Here is a 16,385-nt window from a genome sequence, read left to right on the forward strand (position 1 = left end):
TATAATCCCCAAGCCCATCTTGATCGTGGCCCACCTCTGACTTGGTCAAATTCTGGTGATAACACATGCCCCCCTGGTTTTGGAATTATGAATTCCAAAATCACTCCGTTTTTTTCTTCGTCGGGTCATGTCATGGCAGAGCAGAACCGTCGCAGCATTCTTCATCATGATGCCCTGTCTTCTCAACTATTCCGCGTGATTTGACCGTTGTCTTTGGGCACCGCCTCCTCGGAAACTGCTGTGGCATTGAATTTCCACCAGGCTTCCCATTATTTAACTGTGCCGATCGATTAGCCCTCTTCATCACCTTCCTCTGTTCTAGCTATCGGCACCAAAAAACCCCCTCCTCCTGTAGCAATGTCTTCCTCTTCCTCTTCCCTCTCAGGCCTCCCCCTCCAATCCTCGCCGAAGAGGAAGAACGAGGACAACCTTCACTCCGAGGTGAACCCCCTCTCCCCCGACAATGAGAAGAAAGAAGGAGAAGTAGCGAAGGCCAAGGCCTCCCCCTCCGCCAAGCTCCCGCCGAAGAAGCGCTCCCGCATGTGGGCGGACAGCGAGGACGAAGATGACGACGAAGAAGGAGAAGAGGAGGAGGAAGATGAATCTTCCTCTTCCGCTGGGTACCCGCCGACGAAACGCTTCCGCTCTTGGGCGGACAGCGAGGATGATGATGATGACGAGGAAGATGAAGCTCCGACCAAAGGCTGGGGCAGCAGCGACGAGGAGCTTCCTGGGAGCAGCGCCGACGACATCGACGGCGGTGATGACGAGGACAGCGACGACTAGTAGAATAGGACTAGTAGTAGCAGTGCACTAGGCACCAGATCCCTCTTTTGAGAGCCATCGGCTCTTTCTTGTAAAGCCGCTCCTTTGAATTAATGAAATTGTTCTTTCAATTCATCCTTCAATTACTCCAATTTCATTCCTTCCGCCTGTTATGCCAAGACCGATAGCAACGTATCGGATTTCTTCCCTTTTGGACGCCCGTGAAGCCGGACTCACATGCCGATTAGCCCGTTGGTCAAGCACTTCTCAATTTCAGACTGCGATTTGATATCCGACCATAATTTTTCGCAATCCCTTAGCCGATGACTATTCATCGGCTATTTTGAGAATCCAGTCCCTTTCAGGACGGTCCAAAACCTGTAAAAGCCGACGGCCTCCTTTCCCGATTCCTCTCCATAGCTTCAGTAGTCTTCTTCTGCAACACCTTACTACTTCAGAGAAGATCATAATGCAGGGCCAGTCGATGTGACTCCAATCGGCTCCCAAATCGAGCATCTACCAAGTTAATCGCCCCCGAGCCTTAATCAAGGCGAGGATACCGGCGAGGATGCACAGATCGTCGATCAGCTTTTTCCCACTAAACGTCGATGTCGACGTGAACTTTGCGCATATAACCAGTAGGTCTTGGTCTTGTGTAAGTGTACTAGAGTCGATGGCTACGCATCGGCTTCGCTTCTTGCGCAATTTTTTTTTTTAATTCGGCCGATTTTTCTTAATCGGCCCCCAATGTTCATCGGCCCCCAATGTTCCACTGCACGCATGTTTACACACGTTTATCTGCACATGTTCATCTGACTGTATGCCCCCCGAGCCGAATCTGCCAAATGACTGCAGATATCGGCTTCTATGGTTAGTCAGGGCACTGCACTTGCACATCGGCTCCGCAAGGATTCGTGCTGACTTTCATCTGCCGACATGGCCGCTGCCCAGTGGATCGATGCTGAACACAAGCAGAACACGTGGTGAAGATAATTTTGGCCGATTGCTGGAATCGGCCTCCATATCCATTGGAGCGCTGACTGAAGGTTCTGTAATGTTCCTTCATAATTTATGGGGCCGATCACAAGGATCAGCCTCGCCCCGTTTGCTCATTGGTTTAATCTTGCTACTCGGTCAGGCTGGTGGAAACCAGCCCAACCTCTGACTTGATGCGCCTGCTGTCGTCCACCTTGAGTGCATCGTAGAATCGTGGTGCACTAAGCTCCGTCGGAAGGACGAGCACCATGTTCGTACCAGCCGATGTTTCATCATCGGCTTTCCTTTGCTTGGGGCGCCACTCCATTTTCCGTGGACGACCCTCTTCATCCAGGGTCCGCTGAACTTTCGCAGCCAGATCAGGTCGTGCCTTCCTTAAAATATGCAGGTATAACCTTTCGGCTTCCTCCAGGCCGCGCAATCGCTGAACCCTGCGCTTTTGTGAACGGCTGAGTCCGTCAGGGCACCACCTTGGACGGTGGTACCTGTCTTCTTCTTCTTCTTGTCCCTCGTCTTCGGAATCCTCGAGATCTGCCCAGCGAGGGGACTCAGCGCGTTTGCTCTGTGGCGGGAGAGGCCCTAAGCGCTTGAACACAGACACATTGGCTGCCTCCTTCTTCTTCTGGTTGCATTCTGGGCAATTGCCGATTGTGGGCAATCGGCTCATTCCTGAATCCCAGCAGTGTCTGAAGAAGGGGCAGTCCCGATGCTGTCGTTGTCGTCTTGCTCCCTTGATTTTTCCGTGGCACGGCGCTCGTGCTCCTCCTCATCGCGATCGTGCCGACGATGTCTTCTGGCTTCTCTAGCCAGACGATCTCTTTCATCATCATCGCTGGATCGTCGGCGTTGGTCATACTGACTCACATACTTGTTGATGAGGTGATCAGAGAGGGGTCTTTGATATCTCATGTTCTTCACTTCTCCCTCTGTGACGTAGCGCTTGCCATCATGACGGAGCCGATCGCGTGGAGCGGCCTCCTCTGTGTCCTTGCTACGAGAGCAGCTGCCCTCGTCTCCATCTTTGCTGAGTGGTTCCTGTGTCCTACCATATTGATGCTGAACGAGGATCCTGGCTGGCAACCTTCAGGGTAAGTGCACTCCACCATGTTAACAGCGGGGAAGGGCTGGGTGTCGACCTTCATGGCGTACTGGTTGAAAATTAGACGCCCTTTTTCTATCGCCGCTTGGATGTGCTGACGCCATACCCTGCAGTCGTTGGTGGCATGGGAGAGCGAGTTGTGCCATTTGCAGTATGGCTTTCCGTTCAGCTCTTGCACCGTGGGGAATTTGAGACCTTCAGGAATCGTCAACTGTTTCTCCTTGAGCAGGAGGTCGAAGATTTGCTCAGTCTTGGTCACGTCAAAATCAAACCCCCGGGGCGGGCCTGGTGGCTTTACCCATTTGCAGGACACGGGGGTTCCTCCCCGAGTCCATTCAGCCACTGCTACCTCTTGGTCTCCCGCAGGAACTTCGTCTTCCTCTCGCATCGACCAGTGACTATCGCACGCTTGAACTTGTCTTGGTACAGGTCCGGGTGGCGCTGTTCATATGCCGATAGTTTCTGAACCATGTGCGCCAGCGAGGGATAATCTGCTTGGGAGGCCATGTCCTTGAGCTGTGTTGCAAGGCCTGCTACTGCCAACTCGACTGCTTCTTTTTCAGTTATACGAACCGAATAACATCGGTTCCTAAGATTCCTGAAGCGCTGGATGTATTCTGCCATAGTTTCTCCGCGCTTCTGACGTAGTTGTGCTAGATCGGCAATGCCAGACTCGGAAGCCTCTGAATGGTACTGCATATGGAACTGCTCTTCCAACTGCTTCCAAGTCCGGATGGAGTCTGGTGGCAAAGAGGGGTACCATCCGAAAGCCGATCCCGTGAGGGACTGTGAGAAGAGCCTCACGCGTAGCTGATCCGACACTGAAGCCGGTCCTAGTTGCGCCAAATATCGGCCGACGTGCTCGATGGAGCTGGAACCATCTGATCCACTGAATTTGGAGAAATCAGGGAGCCGATATTTGGGTGGTAGCGAGATCATCTCGTAGTCGTCGGGGTACGGCTTGGAATAGCCGATTGCCCTCCTTTTCGGCACCATGCCGAACTGGTCTCTCAGTATAGTACTGATCTGATCCGCTGTGCTGGCTGCAGGAGTTGAATTCTGAAGATTCGCCGGGGTGGCGTACTTAGCCAGCCATGTTTGCTTTTCCAGCTCTGAGCCAACTGCAGGAGCTGAGCTATGGAGGTTCGTCGGGGTGGCGTACTTAGTTAGCCACGTCTGCTTCTCAAGCTCTGTCGCTGACGTCCCTCCTGTTTTCCCAGAAGTCCCTGATGTTGTGGCCTGGTTTGTGAATGCCCAGTTGCCACAATCTGGCACATACGTGCACGTGTACCCGTGAGGGATCTCCTTATGCGCCTCGGGCAAGAACTGGTAGTCACTAGGGTCACCACCGATCTTGTAGACGACGAATGCCGGTGTAGCCGGCACTTCTGGTGCTGCCAACGCATATGGCAGCGGTGGACGGGACTGGAGTGGCAACTCTCCTTGATGCGTCCCGAGAGCTGGTCCTGACGGCGAGTACTGGTGCCTCATGATCTCCTGGATCACGCGAAGAGCGACACGCTCCAACGTGTTGACCAGGTTCTCAGAGTGGCGGTGTAGCGAGTGAGCCACCAAGTAGTTGATCTCCTGCCGCAGGGACCTGGTGCGTTCCTCCGACGGGGCAGAGAGGTCTATCCCATCGAGTGCACCTTGCGGTGAGAACCCCTTCCATCTGATGCCATGTGAACGGGTTCTCTGAAAAGAGCCGATGAGGTCGGCTTCGAGCGTGACTTTGATCTCGTCATAACTCTTCTTGAGCTCGTCGGGCAGCTCCTCGTAGGTGACTGGCGTGCCGTCCGCCATCTCAGATGTAGATGGCGATGCGGTTGATGATGAAGCTTGTCCCACCGGGCGTGCCAGAATGTGTTGTCGTCAGAAACCCACCGGCGGGCAGCGACGGGCAACACCGTAGAGCCGGGAACAACCTAGAGCTGCGGCTGGCTGAGGTCCCTCCGAGCGACGGCCCGCAAAGCCTTCTGGTCACACGTCCGATGCTGATGCAAGGGCGTGCCACCTGACCTATACCTGGTCAGGAAGGTGATGGAGATGCCTCGCTTAGTTTCCTGCATGGCATACACGTAAACATTAAATACGAGCCTCGATCGGCTCTCAGGTTGTCCTGTGAATCGGCTCAAGGAGCCGATCCACCCATGATTCGTACGGGGTGCACGAATATATGGTGGTCCTGCTTGATCAAGATAAAGCTAATGAGATCTACGACGATTTAGGGTTTTCACCGCATAATCGGATCATCCTACTCCAGGTTGGGCCTCGCGGCCACGCACGGTGATCGTAAGCCGATCCTAAACAAGGCCTAAAAACCAACACGAAGTTGATCCCCGGAACATCCTGTTTAGTACTAGCGAACGACACCATACGTGCCGCTGGATCCTCCCCCCCTTTGTAAGGCCTAACTATTGCAGATATTAAACTAATCCTTGTAGAACAAGGAGCAACCGTAACGGATCAGATCTACTAAATAATGATCAAGCGGGGTGCCGCCCCCACACCTAAGATAGGTGTGAGGGCGGCTAGACATGCAAGGGTTGCACTACGATAGCATGTTACGCGAAGAACTATGCTAACCCTAACATATCTATGATAACTACGTTGCTCGCCATCAACAAGGCTTCAGTACGAGCAACGCATGAACAACGTGGAGCTTGTGCTGCCTAGATCGCAAGATGCGATCTAGGCAGCATGTCGCTTACCGATAGAAACCCTCGAGACGAAGGAGTTGGCGATGCGCCGAGATTGATTTGTTTGGTTGAACGTTGGTTGTTGTTTATTCCATAAACCCTAGATACATATTTATAGTCCAGGGGACTTTCTAACTTAGGCGTGCACCTAACCGTGCACGGGTAAAACTCTATCTAAGATACGATCTACTATATTACAGATATAAGGGCAATCTAGCCCAACTTTGCATATAAGGCCGATCTACGTATTTTCTCCGTATATAATCCCCAAGCCCATCTTGATCGTGGCCCACCTCTGACTTGGTCAAATTCTGGTGATAACAATACCAGAGACGGTGTATGCCTTCTTTGACAAGGAGACTGCAGACCTGATCATGTAAGTTCAGATTAGCAGACACGGGGGTGATGATTTTGTGCGCTGGCCGCACACGAAGAATGGCATCTATTCGGTCCGGTCGGCATACAATATGGCCAGAGCTGATAAATTCTTTGTTGCTCGTAGCAAACGTGGTGGTGGTACATCATCCGCGGCTGTAATCGAGGAGAAACAATGGAAGATGCTTTGGAAAATTAACGCGCCTGGTAAAATGAAAATTCATCTCTGGCGACTTGCTCATGACTGTCTACCGACGGGTGTTCAGCTTCGCCGAAGGCAGGTTCTGGCGGATGACACTTGTGTCTTCTGTGGGCGGGAGGAGGATGTAGCGCATGCTCATCTTCACTGCAAGTTTGCAAAAGAGGTATGGCGTTTGGTCAAATTGTCCTTCGGCATTCATCTTGCTCGCCATGAATTTCAGTCCCCAAAATTCTGGCTGTTTGATTTTCTGGCGAGTGCTACGGACCTGGAGGCGACTACCCTGGCTGTTGGGTGTTGGCATATCTGGGACGCCAGAAATGATGCAAGGAATGATCAAGCTGAACCCCACCGCAGAGCCTGAGTGCGAAGATTATTGCATATATTCAGATGATTGTGCAGCACTGTTTTAAGCCTAAACCAGGCACAAGACGTGAGTCCAAACAACCTCGACGATGGACTCCGCCGCCGCCTGGGGAGGTGCTGATGAACGTGAATGCTGCCCTTTTTCCTGATCACCAATGCATGGCAATGGGGGCAGTTCTTCGCGACTCGCAATGGTTCTTGCATTGTTGCTGCTAGCGAGCCGATGGCTGGTCTCACGTCCCCTGAGCTGGCAGAAGCCTTAGCGCTTCGGCGTGCGATGGAGATTGCCAGAGAAAGGGGTCATGATAAGATTATCTTCGCCTCCGACTGTCTGTCTCTAATCCAGCGGATCTCTTCGGCACGCCCGGATCGGTCTCCGGTTGGATCAGTGGTGCTGGACATCAAAGAACTCGCAATGGGTTTTTCTTCCGTTGCTTTTCGTCATGTTAATCGCTCCCTTAATGAAGCGGCACATGTTTTGGCTAGGACTTGCGATGTCAATAGCAAAGGTTTTATCTCTAGTTTAGCTCCGGATTGTATCCGGAAGACTCTTTGTATTGATGTTATGTGATCAATAAAGTGCTGTTTTCAAAAAAAAAAGGTGTAAAATACCGCAACAAACGTTGATCAGATGAAACGGTCCGCCGTCTTGAGTCGTGATAAAACAGTTCGATGCAACGATGCAGTGACTCACGACGAGACCATGAGCCCTTTCTCATAGCAAGAACCATGAGAAGATCAACACATAAGGAAATTTCAGTGGATGAAGCATCCAATTTCGTAAAATTCCAGGGTGTACAGGTAGGCGATGGAGGAACCGCTCTACACCATAAACTCCAAGGTTGAGAGGAAGAACCAGCTCATGTATAAGCTGAAGGATGGCGACGAGCAACAACATTAACACGAATAAACCTGTAGCAAAGTATGGACAGTTTTTCTAGTCTTTTCTTATTCCTGTAATTGTAGATGATCATGTTTTCATTCATAATAAAGTCACCTACAAGTTCAAATGAAAAACCAGAGGTTATATAAAAATATATCAACCAGAGTCCAGAGGTGATTACTCATGAGCGTTGGGCCAGAACCTGGCCTCTCAGAAGAGGTCGCGTTGCGGCCTTTTGGGAGCGAAGCCCATAGTAAAGGAAATGCCCCTAACACTAAATAGGTAGGTGCTGGGCGCAAATCGCCAATCCCTATTCACCACCCATTAGCGGGGCTTAATACGCCCCGGACGCATGCGGGAGCGAACGGGGCAGGGTCCATCTGGACGGTTTTTCTGTTTTGTGTTTTTTCGTCGGTTCTCGTTCTGGTTGTGTCGATTTTTCGATTTTATCTTGTTCCTTTTTTTTCCGCTTTGTCTGTTTTTTCGTTTTCTATTTTTTTCTGTTTTAAGCATTTTTCAAATTTGAGCAAATTTTAAACTTAAGCATTTTTCAAATTCGAGCAAATTTTAAAATCGAGTATTTTTGATATTTGAGAAATTTCATATTCGAGTATTTTTAAAATTCAAACAAATTTTAAATTTGAGCAATTTTTAAATTCGAGCTAATTTTGAACTCGAGCAAATTTTTAAATTTGAACATTTTGTAACTCGGTTTATTTTAGATATGTTTTTATTTTAATATTTTTTTCGGATTTGCAAAAAGGTTTGTTAATCCGTCAGCCGTGGGGTTCGTACTTGCGTCCTACTCGCTTGTGGGGTGGATTCTGCTACCACTGAGCTGCAATTCCGTTCATGGTCAACATGAGAAAATATTTTACTTATTTGGACGGAGAGAACAAATTAATGGGCCGGCCCACCCGGAGTTTCCCTCAGGCGATGCCTAGTCGGTCCCGCTGACATAGGCATCCCGAATGAGCCTGCCGAAGAAGGTACCCGGGGTTTACTGAAGGCCCACGATCCAAAGATTACGAAGCCCGGAAGCCCAGTAAAGCGTCGATATGGAAATTAGAGATATATTAGGAATAGAGACTTGTAATTATATGAGACGAACTCAAAGAGTCTCCCGTTGTTTCTAACTTCTACATCACAAAACTCTCGGCTCCGTCTCCTATATAAGGGGGAGTCGAGGGAGAAAGAGGGGATCGATTCATTGTCAACACAATCCTAGTTTTTTAGCAGTCGAGTACCTTTTCGGCTGAAACCTTCAAGATCTACTTGCTCTCTACTTTCCACGAAACCGTAGTCTATAACTTGTAGGCATTGACAAGTCGATACCTTGTCACCCGCTAATGAACGGGAGGTAGGCGCGCCCGCGCAAATCCTATTCGCCGCTGACTGTGGCCCTGATGGGCGAGGCCAGCTGAAGCGCTGAACGGGGACGGCCGGCCCATTCATCTTCGAGATAATTCGTCTGTTTTACTGGACGGAATTTGAATGGATTAGAACGGATTAGGTTTTACTGATTTTCCTTAGTATCCAGATTTTTGCTAGTTTTCTCAGTATTTTTTTCAATTTTCTGTTTTTTCTGGTTTTAGCTAGTTTCGAATTTTGTTCATTTTTTGAGATTTTCCGAGTTTAAAAAACAAATGTAAACAAATTTTAAATTTGAATATTTTTAGATTCAAATAATTTTAAACTTGATTATTTTTTAGATTTGAACAATTTTCAAATTTGAACATTTTCAAATTTTAAACTTTTCCACATATGAAATTTTAAAATTTTGAACACTTTTCAGATGTGAACTTTTAAAATTTTGAATATTTTTTAATCTGAACATTTTCATTACTGAACCTTTTTCGTATATGAACTTTTCAAAATGTGATTCCAAATTTTAAACATTTTAAAATTTAAGCATTTATTCAAAATCTGTATAACTTTTTTCAAAAACCCATGGAGCAAAACCCATAGCTAAAGAAACTAGCCAGCGATGTACTCGCACTACCGACTAAGACATGCGATCGCTAGCAAAACCGAGTTTTTGGGCCCGACCCAACAAGTTTTTCTTGAGGCGAAGCGCCAGATATAGGTCGCTAAGGGCAGGGAATAGAACCTCCCGCTGCTAGTGCCCTATTCATCGCCTCAATGCGGGAGCGAAAACCGTAGCGCCTGAAAGGTTGATCCCGAATGGGCCTGCCCATTAGTTCGTTAGCTTACCCGAAATAAGTACTCCTTTCGATAAAAATTAATTGACTTCACTTTATCTAGATACGTATGTATATAGATGTGTTTGTTGACTGCATACATCCGTATCTAGACAAAGTAAAATCAATTAATTTAAATCGGAGGGAGTAACATATTTTCCACAGTTGTACAACATCCCAAACATAGACCAGGTGGTTGCAACTCCTGTCGCAATTCTTGTATCCTCGAGTTCGATCCTATTTTGTTTTCATAGCAAGAGCAAAATTTTAAATCTAAAAAAATCTGAATTAAATTAAGAAAACATAAAACCTTAAAAATTGTTCAATTTTGAATTTGAAAACTGCTAAAAAATAAAAAGTTGTTCAGAATTTTCAAAAAACGTGAAAAGATAAAAACTGATTTTTTGAAAAATGTTCAAATAAGAAAATTGTTCAAATTTTAAAATATTTGCAGTAGAAAAATGTTTAAATTTTAAAAATTCTCAAACATAAAAATTGTTCAGAATTTTCAAAAAATGATAAATTAAAAGAAAAAACACAAAAATGAAAACCGATAGAAAACACCAAAGAACCATAAGTAAACAGTAACAAACGTGAAACGAAAATTTCTAAAAGCTTCCTAACACCACAAAAGACTAGGACACATATAGAATGGGCCGCATGGGCTAGTTCTCCCTCTCATGCGGGGTTGGGGGGGGGGGGGGGGGGTGTGGGTGATTGGCACCAGGCGAGTTGCTGCACCCCAGGTACATCTTTTCATTTTTTTTGTTCTGTCGTTTTTTTCTTTTTGAAAAATATTTTAAAAAAGAAATCATTTTTAAATATATGAACAATTTTCAGATTTGAAATCATTTTAGATTTGAAAAAAAATTAAATTTTAAAATTTTAGAAAAGAAATCATTTTTATAAAAATCTGAACATTTTTCAGATTTGAATAATTTTCAAATTAGAACATTTTTCAGGATTGAACAATTTTCAAATTGAAACTCTTTTTCTGATTTGAACATTTTTTGAGATTTGAAATTTTTTAGAACGCATATTTTAAAATTTATACATTTTGAAAATTCGAACTTTTTAGTTTGATCACTTTTTAATTTTTAACATTTTTAATCATAAAAAAACAGACAAAATGATTCAAAACAGAAACGACCTACATCCGAACTGGTTTGGCCTGTACCGCGTGCAGAGATGTGCGTCGCACGGGGTACGCGCCGAGTTGGTTTATGTATAGGAAATTCCTAAAACGCGTGTTTTTCAACCGATTTTTGCAGCTGCAGCTAGGTACATCGCTATGGGACCTCGCCGGAGTGCTTGCAAGCGCCGGCGTTGAGCCCGGGCACGTGCCCAGGGTGTCCGGACGGTAAATCCGCCCCTGATATGAATGGCTGTTTCGCCGTAGCTGCTTCACTTTGAACTGGACTACTCGAGTATGGCAGCAGGCCAGCAACATTCACGGCGATTTGCACAAAAATAACCCAAAAGTGAAAGAAAAGTACAGACTGACCCTCCGGCGAAACTATTTCACCCATCTAGCCCTTTTGTGTGGCGCCCCTCTCATGGGCGCCACACATGCCCATGTGGCGTCCCTGCTGTCGGCGCCACAAACCCATCCGACGTGGCCCGTTGAGGCTGAGCTGGCTAGCCGATCCGACGTGGCAGGCCGTGTGGCGCCGCTCTCGCCGGCGCCACACTTTGAAAGTGTGGCGCCCGTGGCAAGGGCGCCACACGTCCACTTAAGTTTGGCCGCGCGCGCCCAGCCAGCCCGACCCTTCTTCTTTCTTTCCCTTCTTCGCGTCAAGAACAGGAGGCGGCCGGCTCTCTCTCTCCCCCCTCCCCCCCCCACCAAATCCACCACCAAATCACCAGATCTATCCGTGGAGATCGTTCCCAACTCGTTCCTTGAGGTAATCCCCTCCGTTCCCCTTCTTTTCATCCGTTGATTTTGTGTATTTGGTTGAATGTACATGTGAAACCCTAGATGTGGATTTGGTTGATTTGAGGGTGGAGATGGATTTGGTTGGATGTTAGGGTTGTTTAAGTAGGAGAAATGGTAGTGTGCTAGTTTGTATGGGTAGATTATGTTGATTATGGTAACTAATGAACACATGTGTGTATGTGTTGTTCCCATTATGCTAGGGGGATGGAAAGAATTGTTCATGTTCATCATGTGGACAAGGATGCTTTCTTGAAGGGAAACATAGAGCCGGACCCGGAAGAGGTTGACTTGGTGTTTGACCTTAGCCCTAGCTTTGCGGAGGTGGTAGCACAAGTTAGGGTTGAGTTGAATTGGAATGAGCCAAATGATGGTGTTGAGCTAGTGGGAAGGCATAATGTGGGGTTTGGAATGCACACCCGTTGGAAGACAATGCGTATCAACTTCGAGCAACGTTGGTCCGTTTACAAGGAGACGGTGGCCGGGTCACAAGATAAGGCTTTGGAGTTGTTTGCAACCAAGAAGGTTGATGCTCGTATCGAGCTTGACCTTAACCGGCCCTCCTCCCCCGTTCGAGAGAGGAGTCCACCACCCATGAGCCAAGAAGAAGCCACCCAATCTCCCATTGTCCAATCTCCCATTGCCCAACAACCTCCGTTGGATAATGAGTATGACGAGCATAACGATGGTGATGATGGTTTCGAGATGAATGGCAACAATATCGGTGATTTGGATAAATATTGGACGCAAGAGGAGATGGACCACTCCATTCCTTATTCCCGATGCTATGCGTCGGACTCGGATGATGATGGACCCGAAGAGGAGGTTGACGAGGATGGCTTGACAGCTAAGGAAGCCGAAAGAGCCGAGATCTTCAAGAAGGTAACCGGACGGGATATCCGGGTACCATTGTTCCGTGATGTTAGTCTTGCGGATGGAGCCGTGGTTGATGGTGGCAAAAGTTTACTTCTTGGAGCTAGGCCACTATCCAAGAGAGATGTGGATGGTAGGACGGCTATGATCTCTAAAGGGCTCACGTTTGATACCTTCTTGGACTTGAAGATATGGTTGAAGGAGTTCTCCATTAAGCATCATCGCCCTTACCTCGTTGTTCACTCGGACTTGAAGAAGCGGTACACGCTCAAATGTGTGGACAAAAGGTGCCCATGGGTTGTCCGTGCAAGACCTTTCAAAAAAGGGCCCTCTTGGCACATAACAAGTTGTGTAGCCACTCACATGTGCCGGGGGCCGAAGCTTGATGGCAAGGATGCGCAGCCGGACCACCGTCAACTCACATCCGAGTTCATTGCATACAATCTCTCGGCGGAGATATCATCACTTCCTATCATGAGCATTAGGTCCGTGCAAGATACGGTCAAATCCCGGTTTGCCTACGACGTCAAGTACGGGAAGACATGGAAGGCCAAACAAGCCGCATTTAAGATGTTGTACGGTGATTGGGAGGAAGCATACAACCGAGTCCCTAGGTTGTTGTTAGCGATGGCCGCAACTAACCCGGGCATGGTGCATGTGGTGGAGCCTTCCGCAACCAAAATGACATTGCATGATGGTAAAAGAGTGAGGGTATTTCACCGTGCATTTTGGGCATTCGAGCAATGCACGAGGGCATTCGAACATTATAGGCCCGTCATAGCCGTGGATGGTACCTTCTTGACCGGGCAATACAAGGGCACACTATTGGTGGCAATAGCAAGTGATGCGAGCAACCGTTTAGTACCACTGGCTTTTGCATTGGTAGAGCTCGATAACAATGATAACTGGGAATGGTTTTTCCATATATTGAGGACGAGGGTCATATCACCCTCAAAGGAAGTGTGTGTCATCTCCGATCGTCATCAGGGAATTCTCAATGCGGTGGAGCTTGCAATTCCCGGGCATGCTCCCTTGCATCACCGATGGTGCATGAGGCATTTTTGTGCAAACTTCTACCGGGCATGCAAGAGCAAAGAGTTGTCTGACCTTCTTCAAGATTGTTGCCTCGCTTACTCTGAGCGCCGCTTTGCAAACCTATACAACGGCTTGCTGAAGCACAAAGACCTCAACGCGGGTGGTCAAGAATTCATAGACACCTCATATTTAACTCAAAGTGGGCAAGAGCTTATGATGAGGATGGGAGGAGATATGGCCAAATGACAAGCAACATGGCCGAGTGCTTCAACAATGTGTTGAAGGGTGTCCGTGCATTGCCCGTGACGGCAATCATTCAATACACATTCGAGAAGTTGAATGTCTATTTCCAGAACTACACCGATGAAACGGAGAAGGAAATTGCTAGGAATTGCGAGTTCCCTACGAAGGTTGAAGAGTTCATGGAATTTCAGGCGAGGAAGGCGGACTCCCAAACGGCTACATGTTATGACAATGTTGAATGGGTTTACCAAGTGAATGAGCCGGGAGGCACCACACAAGGTGGTGTCCAACACGGAGGCCGGGCTTTCCGTGTGTCCCTAAAGACATGTGAATGCACATGTAGGAGGCCCTCTTTGCTTCATTTGGCTTGCTCCCACTTGCTAACAGCGGCACGCACTAGACGTGTCGACTACAATAACCCGCTCACCGTTCGGGAGTCAGAGTTCTCAATCGAAGCCACAAAGAGGACATGGGCTCCAAGTTTTTCTCCTTACTTGGATCAATCACAATGGCCGGAGTATCATGGAGTGCAAGTTTGGCCAGATCCGGAATGGAAGGTTGTGAAGCGTGGGAGAAGAAAGACAAAGAGGTATCACGGAGATATGGATAGATGGGGTCATTCGGGAAACAAGTTATTCCAAGAGGCTCGCGAGCCAACTAATTGTAGATCATGCAATAGTAAGGGCCACAATAAAAGGAAGTGCACATCCGGCAAAAAATCAAAGGGCAATGATGCTAGCACAAGTCAAGCATCAAGTAGCCAACAAGCTTCAAATCAACCTCGAAGCCAACAAACCCCTGATACGCGTATAGCACGCGTCCGTTGGGAACCCCAAGAGGAAGGTGTGATGCGTACAGTGGCAAGTTTTCCCTCAGTAAGAAACCAAGGTTTATCAAACCAGTAGGAGCCAAGAAGCACGTTGAAGGTTGATGGCGGCGGAGTGTAGTGCGGCGCAACACCAGGGATTCCGGCGCCAACGTGGAACCTGCACAACACAACCAAAGTACTTTGTCCCAACGTAACAGTGAGGTTGTCAATCTCACCGGCTTGCTGTAACAAAGGATTAGATGTATAGTGTGGATGATGATTGTTTGCAGAAAACAGTAGAACAAGTATTGCAGTAGATTGTATTCGATGTTAAGAATGGACCAGGGTCCACAGTTCACTAGAGGCGTCTCTCCCATAAGAATAAGCATGTTGGGTGAACAAATTACAGTTGGGCAATTGACAAATAAAGAGGGCATGACCATGCACATAGAAGTTATGATGAGTAGTGTGAGATTTAATTGGGCATTACGACAAAGTACATAGACCGCTATCCAGCATGCATCTATGCCTAAAAAGTCCACCTTCAGGTTATCATCCGAACCCCCTCCAGTATTAAGTTGCAAACAACATACAATTGCATTAAGTATGGTGCGTAATGTAATCAACGAATATATCCTTAGACATAGCATTGATGTTTTATCCCTAGTGGCAACAGCACATCCACAACCTTAGGGGTTGCTGTCACTCCCCCAGATTTAATGGAGACATGAACCCACTATCGAGCATAAATACTCCCTCTTGGAGTTACAAGTATCAACTTGGCCAGAGCCTCTACTAGCAACGGAGAGCATGCAAGATCATAAACAACACATAGATGATATTGATAATCAACATAACATAGCATTCACTTATTCATCGGATCCCAACAAACGCAACATGTAGCATTACAGATAGATGATCTTGATCATGTTAGGCAGCTCACAAGATCCAACAATGATAGCACAATTAGGAGAAGACAACCATCTAGCTACTGCTATGGACCCATAGTCCAGGGGTGAACTACTCACTCATCGCTCCGGAGGCGACCATGGCGGTGGAGAGTCCTCCGGGAGATGATTCCCTCTCCGGCAGGGTGCCGGAGGCGATCTCCTGAATCCCCCGAGATGGGATCGTCGGCGGCGTCGTCTCTGGAAGGTTTTCCGTATCGTGGCTCTCGGTACTGAAGTTATTATCGACGAAGGCTTCTTATAGTCGGAGAGGTAGGTTTAGGGGTGACGCGAGGGGCCCACACACTAGGCCGGCGCGGCCAGGGCTTGGGCCGCGCCGCCCTAGCGTCTGGCCGCCTCGTCGCCCCACTTCGTATCTCCCCCGGTGTTCTGGAAGCTTCGTGGAAAAATAAGATCCTGGGCGTTGATTTCGTCCAATTCCGAGAATATTTCCTTACTAGGATTTCTGAAACCAAAAACAGCAGAAAACAGCAACTGGCTCTTCGGCATCTTGTTAATAGGTTAGTGCCAGAAAATGCATAAATATGACATAAAGTGTGCATACAACATGTAGGTATCATCAATAAAGTGGCATGGAACATAAGAAATTATCGATACGTTGGAGACGTATCAGCATCCCCAAGCTTAGTTCCTGCTCGTCCCGAGTAGGTAAACGATAACAAAGATAATTTCTGAAGTGACATGCCATCATAATCTTGATCATACTATTGTAAGCACATGTAATGAATGCAGCGATCCAAGACAATGGTGAATGTAATGAGTAAACAACTGAATCATATAGCAAAGACTTTTCATGAATAGTACTTTCAAGACAAGCATCAATAAGTCTTGCATAAGAGTTAACTCATAAAGCAATAAATTCATAGTAGAGGTATTGAAGCAACACAAAGGAAGATTAAGTTTCAGCGGTTTCTTTCAACTTGTAACATGTATATCTCATGG

At 47.4% G+C, this 16,385-nt stretch overlaps 1 pseudogene; it reads left to right on the forward strand.

Annotated features, from left to right (window-relative positions):
- Positions 1–16,385, forward strand: part of LOC127347937 (uncharacterized) — a 53,104-nt pseudogene that overhangs the window by 13,280 nt on the left and 23,439 nt on the right.

Source organism: Lolium perenne, chromosome 4 (assembly GCF_019359855.2).
Source record: "Lolium perenne isolate Kyuss_39 chromosome 4, Kyuss_2.0, whole genome shotgun sequence".
Classification (NCBI taxonomy): Eukaryota; Viridiplantae; Streptophyta; class Magnoliopsida; order Poales; family Poaceae; genus Lolium; species Lolium perenne.